This window comes from Indicator indicator, chromosome 4 (genome assembly GCF_027791375.1).
Source record: "Indicator indicator isolate 239-I01 chromosome 4, UM_Iind_1.1, whole genome shotgun sequence".
NCBI lineage: Eukaryota > Metazoa > Chordata > Aves > Piciformes > Indicatoridae > Indicator > Indicator indicator.
This window is the reverse complement of record NC_072013.1, coordinates 40,049,844-40,067,997: the sequence shown is the minus strand read 5'-3', so window position 1 is coordinate 40,067,997 and position 18,154 is coordinate 40,049,844.

Genomic DNA, 18,154 nt, shown 5'->3' with positions numbered 1-18,154 from the left:
CCAGGGACATTGACCTCACCACCTCCCTGGGCAGCCCATTCCAATGGCCAATCTCTCTTTCTGGGAAGAACTTCTGTCTAAGATCAAATCTAAGCCTCCCCCTGCACAACTTGAGACTGTGTCCTCTTGTTCTGTTGCTGGTTGTCTGAGAGAAGAGACCAACCCCCACCTGGCTACAACCTCCTAACCTAAATCTATGACCTTGAATTATCAGTTTATGGCCTGCTTTTCAGCATCTCCTTTCCTAATACAAACAGGAATGTCCAGACACTAAGAGCTTCCTGAGCTGCCAGTTTCTGGGCATGCATGTGTGCACCCATAAACAAAGTGGATGAGATTTCGCTGATCTGTAGAGATTATGTTTAAATTACCTAAGTGTTCTTCAAAAGTACAGTCACAGGGGTTTTTTCCCACCTGATAAAAACCCAGCCACTAAAGTAAGAGGCTCTTAATTTTTATTTTTTTTTGAGATAAAAGCTAGTGCCCAATTTAAATCACATGGAATCACACAGAACATTGGGAGTTGGAAGGGACCTCAAAAGATCATCCAGTCCAACCTCCCTGTCAGAGCAGGATCACCTAGCATAGGTCACACAGGAACACATCCAGGCAGATATTGAATGCCTCCAGAGAAGGAGACTCCCCAACCTCTCTGGGCAGCCTGTTCCAGGGCTCTGTCACCCTCACAGTGAAAAAGTTTTTCCTTATGTTCACATGGAACCTTCTATGTTGCATCTTGCACCCATTGCCCCTTGTCCTGTCATTGGACATCACTGAGCAGAGCCTGGCTCTGTCCTCCTGACACTGCTCTTCACATCCTCATAAACATGAATGAGGTCACCCCTCAGTCTCCTCTGCTCCAAGCCGCAGAGCCCCAGCTCCCTCACCCTGTCCTCAGCAGGGAGATGTTCCACTCCCTTCAGCATCTTTGTGGCTCTGCATTGCACTCTCTCAAACAGTTCCCCGAGATCCTTCTTGAACTGAGGGGCCCAGAACTGGACACAATATTCATAGCCAAAACATTGAAGAGTATCTTTAAAATAAACTTTTAGAGGTTATTTCATTTTGTTATTTCATAACTCCAAGCAGAGAAGTATTGCTGGTATGGAAACTACCATTCAGGCTTACAGTGCATAACAAACCAAATCTGTTCATAGAAGTGTTTTCACTGACTGATGTCTGGCCATAGAATTTTGTACCCTTTAGCTATTTATGTAATTTATGAAGGGAACTTCTTTGGTTTGACTCCAGCTGAGGGCCATCTTCAAGTGAAATTCCCATGCAGTTCCATTATTTGCTTCATGTAGGTACCACTGCACATACTCAAAGGGCATCCAAGTGATTGGTATTTCTGGCTGAGTAAAAAAAATCCTGCTCTTTGTCATTTTGCATTCTGTGGAGCTGTGCAAGAATGTTCACAGGACCACAGGATGTTAGGGCTTGGAAGGGGCCTCCAGAGATCATCAAATCCAACCCCCTTGCCAGAGCAGGACCATAGAATCCAGCACAGGTCACACAGGAATGCATTCAGATGGGGCTTGAAAGTCTCCAGAGAAGGAGACTCCACAACCTCTCTGGGCAGCCTGTTCCAGTGCTCTGGGACCCTCACAGTGAGGAGTTTACAGTGCTGGAGTTTACAAACCCCCATAGTTTACAATCCTGGTGTATCAGCTACAAACTCCTCTCTTTTAGCCACTTGTCCTACTTATATTTTAATATCTTTTCATGTCAGCTCTCAGGGGGCCATGCAAGATTTGCAAAGGTTCCTAGTTTTGTGCTGGCCCTGAGAGCACAGTATCAATATTTAATTTCTCCAAATCAATTAATTTCTCTGCTTTGGACAGCACCATGGTTGATACTACATCATAGTTAAAAGACAATTTTTCATTTCTTGTATTTTTTCACTTCATTTCACTTTTTCCACTTCAAGAAGCATTATATAAGAGAGTAAAAAAAAAATGACATGAAGCAAAATATATTGGGTCAAAAGTGAAACCTTTAAAACCAGGGCTCAGATGTAGCATAAAGGGATATCAAAGGAGTCAAAAACAGGAGCTGAAAGGACAGAGGGACAAAGAACATGGTGAAACACTGTTCCAAAGGAAGCATGAGACACAGGTAGAATACCAGCAGAGAGCAAGTGTGAAGGCTTCAGAGGCATAAGAAATCTGCTTGGTTGAAGTCAATGACTAAACTGAAACCACAGCAGCATCACAGAAACATTCAGGTTGGAAAAGACCTTCAGGATCACCAAGGCCATCCCAGAACCCTGCTCTACAAGGCTCACCTCTAAACCATAGCCCCAAGCACCACATCCAAATGATGGTTTGAGGATTGGACTGGATGACCTTTGAGGTCTCTTCCAACCAGATGTTTTCTGTGATTCTGTGATCTACTGAGGTATAAAAAAAAAAAAAAAATAATTGTGTGAGCCAAAGAAGCAGCAGCTGATAAATAAGACTTATTAGGGTCCATGTTAGCATGATGTGTGTGTGTGTGACAGAGGAAGACGTGCAGCAATTAAACATGTCCCTACATATCTCTCTCTAAGACTTCCTAGAATGTTTTTTTTTCCAGTTTAAGTAATCTTTATAACAAATGCACCACTCTGCTTGAGCCTCTGAGTTTGCAAACGTGTGGAAGCTTTGAATCATGCACAAGTGAAAACAAACTGTCTGTTGTTAGCTCGGATCTAATCATTAATTTATAGAACTATTTGAACTGAAGTTTACTGAGAGAGTACAAGGTCTGACATTTATGCTGGACTGCAAAGCCTGCCCAGAGGCTTTTCTTCTATATCATGCAGGGTAGTTAAAGGTAGCTGTGATTGGCCTGGGTTTAAAAAACAGACAAACAAGAACAATCACTTCAGAAAGCAATGGTTGGTCTGTGGTTCCAGTTAGAACAATTCAGATTTTGACACTTCATGTTGACTTCAATATGTGATTTCTAACATATTTGAAAAGTTTTGTATGACTGCTAAAAACTCCCTGGTAACATTCTTTGACAGTGAATTTTACTTTTACTGTGTTGAAAAATAAAACATAATAAACAACAACAACAAAAAGGAAAACCAAAACCAACCAACCCAAACCCCTTTATCTTAAGGAATTATTGTTTGCTTATCAAACAGTCACAGAATCATGGAATGGCTTAGGTTGGAAGGGACCTCAGAGATCATCTACTCCAACCTCCTCAGCTTGGGCAGGGACACCTCTCAACTAAATTTGGCTGCTCAATGCCTCATCCAACCTGGCCTTGAACACCACCAGGAAGAAGGATTCCACAACCTCCCTGGGCAGCCTATTCCAGAGTCTCAGCACCATCATACTGAAGAACTTCTTCCTAAAATCCAGTCTAAACCTACTCTCCCTCAGCTTCAAACCATTCCCCCTTGTCCTATCTCTAGATACCCTGATGAAAAGTCTCTCTCCAGCCTTCCTGTAGGATCCTTTCAGGTATTGGAAGGCAGCTCAAAGGTGCTCCCAGAGTCTTCTCTTCTCTAGGCTGAACAACCCCAGCTCCCTCAGCCTGTCCTCATAGTAGAGGTGTTCCAGAAATAAAAACCCAACTAATTTCAAGGATGTGACTTCTGGTTTGGTACTAAGGCTTTTGGATCACACAAAATGTTGAGATGTATAAGGGCTTTATAGAGAGGCTGGTGAGGGTCTCTTCTCACAGTTTTGGGCACCTCAAGTCAAGAGAGATGTGGAGGTGCTGGAGGCAGTGCAGAGGAGGGCAAGGAAGCTGTGAAAGGCCTGGAGAAGAAATCTGATGAAGAGCAACTGAAGGAGCTGGGGACGGTTAGTTTGGAAAAGAGGAGGCTGATGGAAGACCTCATTGTGCTCTACAACTACCTGAAAGGATGTTCTGGAAGGGGCTGCTGCTGGTCTCTTCTCACAGGTCATTAGTGATGGAATAAGAGGGAATGGCCTCAAGTTGTGACTGGGTAGGGTTAGACTGGACATTAGGAAACATTTTTAATGGCAAGAGTGGTCAGGGACTGGAATGTGCTGCCCAGGGAGGTGGTTGAGTCCCCAAGCCTGGATGTGTTTCATGGTGGTTTGGATGTGGTGCTTGGGGTTTAGGGGTGAACCTTGCAGTGTAGGGTTCTGGGTTGGAACTGGTGATCCTGAGGATCTTTTGCAACCTGAATGTTTCTCTGATTCTGTGATGTGAAATACTTGTATGCTTCAGGAGGCTATCTAATGCATGTTTGATGTGCATTCAATAACTAATATGATATTTCATTAGCAAATACAGATAAAAAGAGGAGAAAAGCCATTCCATAAATCCACACAGGGTGCATGCATCCTATTTGCTGCAGGTCCTTGACCTGACCTCAGAGGTAAAACACAGTCAAAAACAGGAAATGAAAACTTCTTTATAATTGACTGCAGTTGACAAGTTATTCCATGGTACTTCAACCTCTGATCTCCAGAGTCATTGAAAGTATACCAAGTGTTAAGAATCATCTGCCTAAAATCCTTTTTCCAATTGTTGCTTTAGTCTTATTCTCCCTGTCCTGAAACAACAAGATGCTTGCACCAAAAGTAGTTTGCAAAAGGCATGTGGAGAGCAATCCTAATGTCCTTTGTTTTTACATCAGTTAAAAAAAAAAAAAAGCCTCATTTCAGTGTTGCCAAAACAAAGACAAATTAAATAGCTTTGAAAATGAAATGGTGTCAGCAAACATCAAAGTATAATAGGTTTTTGTTCTTTCTTTTCTAAATAAGGACTCTTCAATGATTCCTAATGTTCCAAAGCTGAACAAATGGTGATAATACTCTCAAGGACAACAAGAAAGGAAAGCTTCAGAAAGGTTACTCCAAATAAATAAATAATTTTAAAAAAATTAAAAAAAGAAAAGGAGGATTTTAATAATATTTAATCTGGAACACTGGGATAAATTGAGCTTATCCCAATTTGTAAAATCATTTTAAATCTGATGCAGGGGAAGAGGATAATTTAATTTCAAGAGGTCAGGAGTTTGCCTGGATGTGTACACTCTGGATGTATTTAATGGGTGACAAAGTTTGCATCAAAGGAACTTTGTTCTTTTCTCTTGAAGCATATTGGGGAATACTCCTGCTAAGACCCAGGGCTGAACACACACAAATTTAGATACAGTTTTGCTAAACTCAATCGAAAGGCAAATTCATCATGGGATTTAAATCAGTTGGGAAAATAAATTATTTTTTTCCCTGTAGTTGCATTTAACTGAGGTCTGATTCTCAGTGGGGTCCTTCTGAGAGGCATCTGAGTAAAAGCTTTTGCCTTCTGAGAACTGGGCTGCTCTTCAGGCTGACTTCCTAGACTAGAATTACAGTCAAGGTCTCTGGCAAGCTGTTATATAATCTCTTTCTTGGCATGCTCCAAATGTATGAATCCTTTAAAGGAATACAACAGCTGGTGTTCTGAGGATGCCAGCAAAAAGCTACGATTCGAGGAGTCAGCCTACGATTGAGCTGGAGACGATTTATTTACGGCTGCCGCAGCAAATGGAGGTGAACCCAAGGGAATCAAGGAGCTTGGAGAAGGGACAATGAACACAGCAGTTTTCCTTGATGCAAGACTGAGCTTGGGTTGGACTTGTTCATGGTTGGTTTTGATTGTTCTCTGCTCACTTGCACAAAAACCTTTTTTGAGTAGAGACGAAAGGAAGACAGGTTTTCATTTCCAGTGTCGAGGTCATTCTCCCTTCTGCTCTCAGACTGCATTTATTTATTTCTTTGTTTGTTTGTTCATTTATTTATTTGTTTGTTTGTTTGTTTATTTTCTTAAAGGTGTAATGTAGTGAAGCAGAAATTTGTTAAATTGATCAAGGTAAAAACATCTAAAAGAATCATGGGATGGCCTGGGCTGGAAGAGACCTTAGAGATGATAGAATAGAATCATAGAATCAGTCAGGGTTGGAAGGGACCACAAGGATCATCCAATTCCAACCCCCCTGCCATGGACAGGGACACCTCACACTACAGCAGGCTGCCCAGAGCTTCATCCAGCCTAGCTGCAAACACCTCCAGGGATGGGGCCTCAACCACCTCCCTGCACAACCCATTCCAGGCTCTCACCACTCCCATGCGGAAGAACTTCTGCCTCATGTCCAGCCTGAATCTCCCCACTTCCAGCTTTATCTAATCCAATGTCCCTGCCATTGGCAGGGACACCTCTCAACTAGCTCAGGTCACATCTAACCTGGCCTTGAACACCTCCACAGCCTCTCTGGACAATCCATTCCAGAGTCTTGTTACCCTCATAGTGAAGAATTTGGTTTCAACCTGTATTTTCCCATGTAAGGCATTGCCTATTGTTGCCAGGTTTGCTTTATTTTTTTTTTTTCTGATGATACTTCATCCTTTTAAATTAGAATGTCAGGGAGTGATAGGACTGGGGGGAATGGAGCAAAAATAGAATTGGGTAGATTCAGATTGGATGTTAGGAAGAAGTTCTCCACCATGAGGATGGTGAGACACTAGAACAGGTTGCCCAGGGAGGTGGTGGAAGCCTCATCCCTGGAGGTTTTTGCAGCCAGGCTGGATGTGGCTGTGAGCAACCTGATCTAGTGTGAGATGTCCCTGCCCATGGCAGGGAGTTGGAACTGGCTGATCCTTGAGGTCCCTTCCAACCCTAACAATTCTGTGATCCTAAGAAACATTTATCAGCCATGAACTGCAAGCAGTGAAGCAGATGATACTCTGCTCAGTCTGTTTACCACTTCATACTCATGTTCCAAAACAGCTGAGGGAGATTCCACCTAGACAGAGCTTTCCTGCTGGCTTATTTTGTGTATGTGCATGCATTAGATAACCTCCATCCTGCTTCCTGCCATCAGCTGCTGCTCTCCTACTCTTTAGGAGGCTGTCAGAATAAATGATTTTCTTATTTAAAGCACTGATAACTTAGATACCAGCATCTGAAAGTGTCAGTTCTTCTGTTCCCATGCTTGCTACATGTTTAAGGGTCAGTTTAACTTTCAGTAAGTGATTTCAGTAGTTCTATTAAAAATAATGTTGGTAGAGATCTGGGAAGGTGAAGCAAGGAAGGCACAAAGCTCAATGGAAATTGTGATTTTCTTATGGGAAATCTAGCAGCCTTTTGACAGATTGAAAAATTGCATAGGGTGGATGTATGATACACTCTGGGTACAGAATTGCCTCTCTTATCAACATCTGCCCTGGGGAGACCACCCCTGGAGTATTGCATCCAGTTCTGGGCTCTCCAGGTCAAGAGGGACAGGGATGTGCTGGAGAGAGTCCAACAGAGCTACCAGGATGCTGAAGGGACTGGAGCACTGCCCTGTGAGGAGAGGCTGAGAGCCCTGGGGCTGTTTAGTGTGGAGAGGAGAAGACTGAGAGGGGATTTAATAAATATTTATAAATATCTGAGTGCTGGGGGTCAAGAGGGAGGGGACAGGCTCTGCTCACTTGCACCTTGGGATAGGATAAGGGGTAAAGGATGTAAACTCCAGCACAGGAGGTTCCACCTCGACATGAGGAGGAACTTCTTCACTGTGAGGGTCACAGAACTCCTTGAGGTCCCTTCCAACCCTGACAATTAATTCTGTGATTCTAACTTGTGACAGATATTCAAGACCTGAACAGAGGTCTGAAGAAATGGAAATGCCAATATGTGTTCCTCTTCAATTCAGACAGACCTTATGTTGTGTCCTGCCATATTTCACTAGATTTTTTCCTTTTTTTTTTTGCCTCAAATGTCCTTTCCCTTCCTTACAATAATACTTAGTAACCTCTCAGCTTGCTGCAGTTTCTAATCAGAAAACTTATGCTACCTGTGCTGGTGTAAGCAATGGAAAGACTGTGGGGGCTTTTCTACTTTTGCTGTCAGGCATAGGCTTAGATGAGATAGATTTGAAGTTGCTTAAACTTGCCACAGGCATTTTATCCCACCAGCTAGCATGTGTTTCCAGTGAACCATTTTATCAAGGTATTATTTCACTGGAGTGTGAAGTAGCAAAACTTATCCTCATGCAAGTTTTTCAGTTGTAAATGTTAGTTATGGTCAGGCTTCTATTGCTGTTTTATTTGATGCGTAATTATGAGTTAAAATATCTAACATTTAGGTCATAGAATTTTTGCCATTTCACAGGATCACAGGATGTTGGGATTTGGAAGGGACCTCTGAAAGTCATCAAGTGCAACCCCCCCCCTGCCAGAGCAGGACCAGCACAGGTCACACAGGAATGCATCCAGATGGGGCTTGAAAGTCTCCAGAGAAGGAGACTCCACAACCTCTCTGGGCAGCCTGTTCCAGTGCTCTGTCACCCTCACAGTGAAGAAGTTCCTCCTCATGTTGAGGTGGAACCTCCTGTGCTGGAGCTTACATCCATTGCCCCTTGTCCTATCACAGGTGCAACTGAGCAGAGCCTGTCCCCTCCCTCTTGACATTCAGCCCTCAGATATTTAAAAACATTTATTCAATCCCCTCTCAGTCTTCTCCAGACTAACCATCCCCACGTCTCTCAGCCTCTCCTCCCCAGGCAGTGCTCCAGTCCCTTCAGCATCCTTGGAGCCCTCCCTTGGACTCTCTCCAGCAGATCCCTGTTCCTCTTGGACTGGGGAGCCCAAAGCTGGATGCAGTATTCCAGGTGAGGTCTCAGCAGGGTAGAGTAGAGGGGGAGGAGAACCTCCCTGGCTCTGCTGCACACTCTCCTCTGAATGCCCCCCAGGACCCCCCTGGCCTTCTTGGCCCCCAGGGCACATTGCTGTGCCATGCAGAACTTGTTATCCACCAGCACTCCCAGGTCCTTCTCCTTGGGGCTGCTCTCCAGCAGATCACCTCCCAGTCTGTACTGCTGCAGTTTATTCTTCCTTCCCAGATGCAGGACTCTGCACTTACCCTTGTTGAACCTCAGTCTGTCCAGGTCTCACTGAATGGCTGCACAGCCCCAGCTGTATCAGCCATACTTCCCAGTTTGGTATCGTCAGCAAACTTACTGAGCAGACTCTGTCTGTCTGTCTGTCTCCTCATCAATGTCACTGATGCAGATGTTGAACAGGACCAGACCCAGCACTGATCCCTGGGGCACTCCACTAGCCACAGCTCTCTAGCTGGACTTGCCGCCATTGACCACCACTCTTTGCACTCTATTGTGCAACCAGTTCCAAATCCATTTCACTGTCTGTCCTTCTGTCCCACACTTCCTGAGCTTGCTCACAAGGATGTTGTGGGAGACAGTGTCAAAAGCCTTACTAAGGTCAAGGTAGACTACATCCCCTCTTCTCCCTGCATCTACCCGTTGAATTAGGACATCATAGAATGCTATGTTTAGATTAGTCAAGCATGATTTTCCCTTGGTAAATCCATGGTGACTTCTCCTGGTCATTTGTTCCTTACAATGAAAATACTTGGCTTGATGTAGACTCATAGAGAGAGTGACCTAGAGTATGTTCTTAACTTAATTCATATTGCAATAGGAGTCCAAAATAAGTAGCTTCCAGGTATAGACATAATTAGTGCTTGTCAACATTAATGGCTATAAGGTTTGGTGAATTAAGTTTGTTTCATGGGTAGAAGTTGAAAAGAAAAGAAAAGAAAAGAAAAGAAAAGAAAAGAAAAGAAAAGAAAAGAAAAGAAAAGAAAAGAAAAGAAAAGAAAAGAAAAGAAAAGAAAAGAAAAGAAAAGAAAAGAAAAGAAAAGAAAAGAAAAGAAAAGAAAAGAAAAGAAAAGAAAAGAAAAGAAAAGAAAAGAAAAGAAAAGAAAAAAGAAAAAAGAAAAGGAAAGAAAAGAGCTAAGCAAAGTTGTCTAACCTATTTTGGCAAATTCAGCTCCTTTAAGTCAGTCAGAAGTTCAGAGACCTTACCTGTGCCCCTGAAGAAATACTACTTTAAAAGGACTCTTTCTTTTTCATGCTATCACTTCCTTTTTAAGTGGAACAGGCAGCGAAACTCTGAAAGTGGAGCACAGTGGAGCTGAGCTGAATAATAAACTAAAATTTGCTTCTAGCAAAAAAAAAAAAAATTATTTTTTTCCCCCCCTTCTTCCTTCTTCTAAGCTTCCATGTCTCTAGTTCTTTGCAGTTCCCAAAGGACTGAAGATAATGGCTTTCAACACAGGCATTGCAGAATGGGGAAAGTGTCTGTAATGTATAATTCAGCTTGACTTCCCCGGCCTGTAGCATAAGAAATGGCACTGTTATCACCTTTTACAAAGAGCCAGCATCATTTAAGGGTTGCAGCTCCTTCTTTTTCTTACCCTATGAGTGCTAATCTGCATGGGAGAGAACATGGAAGGGTGTGAGGAACAGGCTGAACACCCTAGGGATTGAGGATGATTGATGAGGTTATTGCGGTTCAGTGAACAGTGTAATTCACATCAAAGTGTGTGACTTAAGCCCAGTGAATTACAAGCAGATGACTTGGTGACAGAGCACTGGAACAGGCTGCCCAGAGAGGTTGTGGAGTCTCCCTCTCTGAAGAAGTTCAAAACCCACCTGGATGTGTTCCAGTGCAGCCTGCCCTAGGTGATCCTGCTTTGGGATTGGATGGATGATCTCTGAAGGTCCCTTTCAACTCCTAAGATTCAGGGATTCTGTGATTTGAAACCTGGTGACCAGAGGAAGGCAGTGCCTAAAGTACATTTTTTTTCTTACAAACTTTCCTTACCACACACTTAACAAAAGCACAACCAAAACTCCCTCTGCAGCATCCAGGTCACAGACTGTGGCAGTTTCAGGCTGATGTCTAGGAAATCTTCCACAGATTTTGAGTAGAAAGTGATAGAATGCAAACAAATTACCATTGGATGTAAAGGGAAAATAACGGTAAGGTCTAAGTAATCCCATTGGGTTGATAACAAACATAAAGTTAGTTGTAAAAATGATTTTTCTCTCTTGGCTCTTCTCTCTAGCTGATGCTTGCTGGTGGCTTTTGCTTGGTTGTTGCTATCCTTGGCTGCATTCTTGTTGTGGCTAAGTAACTAACAAGCTACTCTCTGCTCTTCTCTTTTCCCTTGTACAGGGGGAGTGGAACAGGGTTGAGAGGGGGAAGCTGTTGGTAACTCCCTGGTTTTGTCCAGCAGGGGTTCCCTGTGTTGTTTATAAATTGTAAGTACCTGTAAATATTGCAGATTTTGCACATATTCACTGCATTTCATATTTCTAGATTTTAGTGTGCTTGTAAATGTGTTTAAGACCAGGCTGGATGAGGCTCTGGCCAGCCTGATGTAGTGTGAGGTGTCCCTGCCCATGGCAGGGGGGTTGGAACTGGGTGATCCTTGTGGTCCCTTCCAACCCTGACTGATTCTATGATACTAAATAGAGCTTCATTTGCTTCCAACTGAGCTGGGCTGGCAATTTTCTTGTAGGGGTAACTCTCCAAATTACTTGGGGGGCAGTTTCAACCCACCACACAGACATAATCCACTTTTTCCCAGCACTGCATCATGTCACACAGCTGTCTCTGAAGTGGCAGGCAAGCTCATTTTCTTCCTCACTCACAAAACACATTTCTCAGTCTTAAAAATGTTTACCATTCTAAGTGTCTGTGTGAGATATTACTACAGATCACACATGCTGCAGAGGGGGTTAGTAGATTACCTGGCCTGTGTGATATTTCAAGGATCAAAAGATGGCAATTTTATGGAAAAGTTTAGCAATTTTAGGATCAAAGATGACAACTTCATGGAAAAGTTTAGCAATTTTGAGCATCACCCAAACCAGTCTGCACTTCCAGCCCAGAAAGCCAACCGTGTCCTGGGCTGCATCAAGACAAGCACAGCCAGCAGGTCAAGTGAGGTGATTCTCCCCCTCTGCTCCGCTCTGCTGAGACCCCACCTGCAGTACTCTGTCCAGTTCTGGGGCCTCTATTACAAGAGGGATATGGACATGCTGGAAGGTGTCCAGAGAAAGGCCATGAGGATGATCAGAGGGCTGGAGCTCCTCTGCTATGGAGACAGACTGAAAGAGTTGGGGCTGTTTGGTCTGGAGAAGAGAAGGCTCTGAGGAGACCTTCTTGTGGCCTTCCAGTATCTGAAGGGGGCTCCAAGAAAGCTGGGGAGGGACTTTTTAGGGTGTCAGGGAGTGACAGGACTGGGGGGAATGGAGCAAAACTAGAAGTGGGTAGATACAGATTGGATGTTAGGAAGAAATTCTTCCCCATGAGGGTGGTGAGAGACTGGCACAGGTTGCCCAGGGAGGTGTTGGAAGCCTCATCCCTGGAAGTTTTTGCAGCCAGGCTGGATGTGGCTGTGAGCAACCTGCTGTAGTGTGAGGTGTCCCTGCCCATGGCAGGGGGGTTGGAACTGGCTGATCCTTGAGGTCCCTTCCAACCCTAACAATTCTATGACTCTATAAACCCTGTTTTTCCCAGGCACCTCTCCCCCTTAAGATCTTTCTTTTTTCTTTATTATTTTAACTAATTTTCATCACCACTCCTTTTTTTTTTTTTTTTTTTTTTTTTTTTTTTGAGGAGGAGGAGGTGAGAGAAAGGATCACTTAGGGTTTTTTTTTCATCCATATTTCTTTGTAGTTTCTTTCTTTTACCCTTGCTCAGACACCCGAAAGGAGGACACGTGTTGGCTTCTGGGCAGCCACTCTTAGACAACACTGGGGTAGAGCCTGCAGCTCTCTCCTGTGCATGTAAGTTCCTTCTTGGCTGATTGCATTAAGGCAGCTGTCAGAGCAGAGACAGGAGGTGGGTGGTTTTCAAGGATCTCTTCTCTACCAAAACATGGCTGCAAGAGCACAGTCACCCTGAGGAGTGGCGGATCTGGGACACACAATATTTTGTTTTGGTTTGTTTTTTTTTAATAGGGCTCATCAAGAAGCTGATGAAAAATTATGCAACTGGAAAAAAAACAAACAAACAAACAAACCACACCTTTGACACAATGGATTTAAGACAACTCTCTAAGTGTAAAACTCATTAAATAATGCACTGGTGTTCACCTTCTTAGCAAGTGCCTACAGGCTAGCAGGTGTGTTTCAAAGTCACTCTTTAAAATTGTAGCTTTTTAATTTCCCTTATGTCCTCTTCCCCTTCTTCTACAGGACAATCAGAAGGCAGAAAACTAGACAGTAGAGCCTAGAAAAGCAGAAAGCTGTTGTTACTGCTCTTACTTGAGCAGGAATGAATAATTCTAGCATCTTGGTTGCTTATTATTAGGGGAGACCTAATAAAGACCTTCTAGTACCTGAGGGGGGCTCTAAGAAGGCTGCAGAGGGACTGTTTACAAAGGTCTGCAGTAATAGGGTGAGGGGCAATGGCTTCAAACTAGAGAAGGGCAAATTTAGACTGGATGTTAGGAACAAGTTCTTTACCATGAGGGTGGTGGAACACTGCAACAGGTTGCCCAGGGAGGTGGTTGAGGCCCCATTCCTGGATGTATTCACAATGAGGATCAACAAGGTTCTGGGCAACCTGATCTAGTGGAGGATGTCCCTGCTTACTACAGAGGGGGTTGGATGAGATGAACTTTCAAGGCCCCTTCCAACCAAGACCATTCTATGAGTCTATAAGAATAAAATCCTGTAGCAGGAGGGATTTTGTCTGGCATGCATTTTGTGTGTTGCCATGCTACTGATATACAAGGAGCATACCAAATAGCAACACTTCTTCATTTTTATTGGAAACATAACAGGCTCACAGGATGGTAGGGGTTGGAAGGGACGTCCAGAGATCATTGAGTCCAACCCCTCTGCCAGAGCAGGACCACATGACCATATAATCTAGCCAAATGTAGGCTTCTTTGAACAGAGACTGAGGAATTCATCCTTGGACCAAAAGAAGAAGATGATTTTGAGGAAACCCTAATGATGAAAGTCTTTCAGAAGGCATAAGCTTTTCTATGTGGGAAAATGCTGACAAAAATATATTCATGTCTGCTAAATCCTGCTGTAATTTCTTTATTGCTTCCATAACTGCTAGAAATGCAAAAATAAATCCAAGGGTTGTTCAGTGCCTTTTGGGAAGACAGAAATAATAAACACTTTGTTCTTTTGGTTTGGGTTGTTTTTCTTTTATTTTTTTTAGCATGCAACTTATTTTAATCTCTTTTTTGAATGCAGAAATAAAACCTTATAATTTAAGCATCTTTTTTTTTTTTTTTTCAGCTGCCTTACAGCAAGTGTGGAGCCAAGGTAAAATTCAGATTTTCATTAATACAAGGACTACCAAAGCTCTCTGACTTGCAAAATGTAACATTAGCAGCACACTGTTCTCTGGTCTGAAGCTTCTTCACTAAGAATGCTCCAAGTCACAGAATCACAGAATCACCCAGGTTGGAAGAGACCTCCAAGATCATCAAGTCCAACCAATCACCCAACCCTAACTAATCAGCCAGACCATGGCACTAAGTGCCCCATCCAGGCTTTTCTTAAACACATCTGGGGACATGGGCCTCACCACCTCCCTGGGCAGCCCAATCCAATGGCCAGTCTCTCTTTCTCGGAAGAACTTCTGTCTAAGCTCAAGCCTACACTTCCCCCTGCACAGCTTGAGACTGTGTCCTCTTGTTCTGGTGCTGGTTGCCTGGGAGAAGAGACAAACCCCCACATGGCTACAACCTCCCTTCAGGTAGTTGTAGACAGCAATGAGGTCTCCCCTGAGCCTCCTCTTCTCCAGGCTGAACACCCTCAGGGTTTTGAATGTGTCCATTGTTCTCTTTCACATCCCCCCCTGTCAAGACTCAATTCCAAGAGGGCCTTGGCCTTCCTTGCTGCATCTCTACCTTCTCTGGCTTTATTTCTATAATCTTCCCAACTGACCAGACCTGTAAACCTCCTATTGTAAACCTCCTTTTTCTTTTGGAGCTTTCCTAAGAGCTCCTTACTTATCTGTGCAGGTCTTCTGCCTCCCTTACTTGATTTTTTTTTTCCCAAGGGAATATATTTTCTTAAACACCTCCAGGGACACTGACCCCACCACCTCCCTGAGCAGCCCATTTCACAGAATCACAGAATCAGTCAGGTTGGAAAAGACCTCAGAGATCATCAAGTCCAACCTATTGCCTAACACCTCCTGACAAGCAAACCATGGCTCCAAGTGCCACATCCAAGCTTTTTTTGAACACCTCCAGGGATGGTGACTCTACTACCACCCTGGGCAGCACATCCCATGGCCAATTACTCTTCCTGTGAAGAACTTTCTCCTCACCTCCAGCCTAAACTACTCCTGGCACAACTTGAGACTGTGTCCTCTTGTTCTGGTGCTGGTTGCCTGGGAGAAGAGACCAACCCCCACCTGGCTACAACCTCCCTTCAGGTAGTTGTAGACAGCAATGAGGTCTCCCCTGAGCCTCTTCTTCTCCAGGCTAAACACCCCCAGCTCCTTCACTGGAAAACATGATCTGTCTTCCATCAGAGTTGAACTCTGGGGCTTTTAGTGTCAACAAATGAAACCAATTGGCATGCATCTGTCTTGCTCGATGGGGAGCCTAGGAAGCTCACCTCAGCTGAAATAACCCTGCTGAGATAAACCCAGGTCCTTTCAGACATGCAAAAGTGAAGAAAACCAAGAAAACATTGAATGATTCACAGTCTTGAGACAAAAAATCATGCCTGATGATGCTGGCTGACATTTTGGGTTGGTCCAACACAAGTAATAACTGTAACCCATCCAGTTCAGACCTAATGCTTCAGTAATTGTGTTCATCAATTGAAGAGTTGATAAATCTAAGTAAGAAGAGGGACTGGCTCTTTTTTTCACTTCTGTACCATGTTAAGACTAATGCCTTAATTGTAAATAAGTTTTTCCAGAGAACTTGAGAGTCTGAGGGGTGGACTCTTCAAAGGGGTTGAAGAGAATAATGAGAGATACGTTTATTCCGTGCCATTGTCCTGCAAAATTTCTATATAGTCTGAGAACACAGGGTATGAAATTCTCCTCCTCTACTCTGCTCTGGTGAGACCCCACCTGCAGTACTCTGTCCAGTTCTGGAGCCTCTATTACAAGAAGGATCTGGAGGTGTTGGAATGTGTCCAGAGAAGGGCCACCAGGATGATCAGAGGGCTGGAGCTCCTCTGCTATGAGGACAGACTGAGAGAGTTGGGGCTGTTCAGTCTGGAGAGGAGAAGGCTCTGAGAAGAACTTCTGTGGCCTTCCAGATCTGAAGGGGGCTCCAAGAAAGCTCGGGAGGGACTTTTGAGGGTGTCAGGGAGTGATAGGACTGGGGGGAATGGAAAAAAACTGGAAGTGGGGAGATACTGATTGGATGTTAGGAAGAAATTCTTCCCCATGAGGGTGGTGAGAGCCTGGCACAGGTTGCCCAGGGAAGTGGTGGAAGCCTCATCCCTGGAGGTTTTTACAGCCAGGCTGGATGTGGCTGTGAGCAACCTGATGGAGTGTGAGGTGTCCCTGCCCATGGCAGGGGTTTGGAACTGGATGATCCTCAGGACCCTTCCAACCCTAACACTTCTATGATTCTACATTTAGTTTGCTTTTGTAAATAATTTCATTTTACTGCCAAATTCTGTGTAGTGTGGCAATTTACTTCTTGAGGTCAATTCCAAGTTGTGCTGTGGTCTGGTACAATACCAAAGCACCACACCTTTCAAAATGGGCGTGCTTGATGTGACAATCAACCTAATTCCACCTTTGAGGTTTATTTGCTCATTATTATTATCTAGACAAACATTAATCTGGATTTTTGGGCACTCCTAATGACTATTCTAACCTCACTGTTGTGTTCTTTTCTATTCTAACTATTAACAGGTTGTAAAGCATGAGCCAGGAAGATCTTTGCTGCAGTCACTTCAGGGTTTCTCCTGATTAAACTGGTGGTAAGAATTTCACAATGATTGATTCTATGGGCAGGGAGAAGTTAGAGTATGTGTTAGCCTATAAAAGACAGGGATAGGAATCTGCATCCTTGGTGCACTGGCTCCATTTAAAGTTAGGAAGTTGTTACTGAGAATGAAACTTGGGAACTTGTTCCTGAGAATGAAAGTTGCTGATAGCTAAATCCTGTCATCATGGTGCTCAGAGTCCTGAAAAAAATCACTCGGAGTGATATTTTCAAATTATTTCCCAAATCAAACATGAGATCTTAAGCCAACTAAATACTTTCCGAAGCTTTAACATAAACCAGACTCTAAATATCAAATGCATTTTAGTTTAGGAGGATAACTCTGGATACAGAAGACCACATTCACACATGACATGCAATAGCCCATTACAAAACAAAGACTTGCCATGAAATGAGTGTTATGTGATCTTTGAATCATTGATGAAGTATTAGGAATTCATTATTCATTAAAATGGTAACATTTTAACTCTTATTTGTCACCTACTGAAATGTTTTGGGGTTTTTAGGTTTTTGGGGGTTTTTTGTTTTTTGTTTTTTTTTAATATTTCTTTATTCGGATATCCAAGTGACAAATTCTTAGGCTCTAGACAAGACATTTTTCTCTCTGCTATATGTTTATGAAAGAAAGCATCATTCTGCTGGTGTGTGAAAGAGCTCTTAGATCTGATTGGTTTGCTTCGGTTTTTCTGCTCAGGTGTCCAGTTATGGTGTTTGGTAAATTCCAAAACATTGTAAATGAAAATTGGCCACTCCAATGCCTTTTTTGTTTGTTTGTTTGGTTTTTTTCCCCGTTAACAAAACACTGCACCTCTTAAGACTCTTTTGCTCAAGTGAAAAGAAAGAGAGAGAGGGTTTGTTTCCAGTATTCATTGCCTATGGTGGGAAAGTGTTTGCCTGAGAAGTTAATATTTCTTCTCTATTTCCCTAAAATCATCACACTTAAAAGAACTATTTGTCCAGAAAGACCCTTCCCAATTCATTCATACAGGCCGGATGGTTATTAGTTTTCTTCATCAGGAAGGAACTGAATGAAATCACAAATGCTTATATGCCCTTCTTGAGAGACATGCTTCAGCCAAATGCAAACTGCAGAGCTCCATGCATCAGTAACTGAGTCACTTTCTACAGCCATTGCAAAGCAGATCTCTGTAGTGAGTATTTTTTCTTGCCCTGAGATATACTATCACTGCAAATAGTTACTCATGGGAAAATACACTCACACAAAACACTGGAAAGCAGTAGATTTGAAGAAGAATATAAATGCTGACTGAAGAAGATATTCTTAGCAGCAGATGAAGGCCAGATATTCTGATCTTTCACAGAAACATGTAGGTTGGAAAAGACTCACAGGATCATCAAGTCCAACCCAGAACCCTGCTCTACCAGGCTC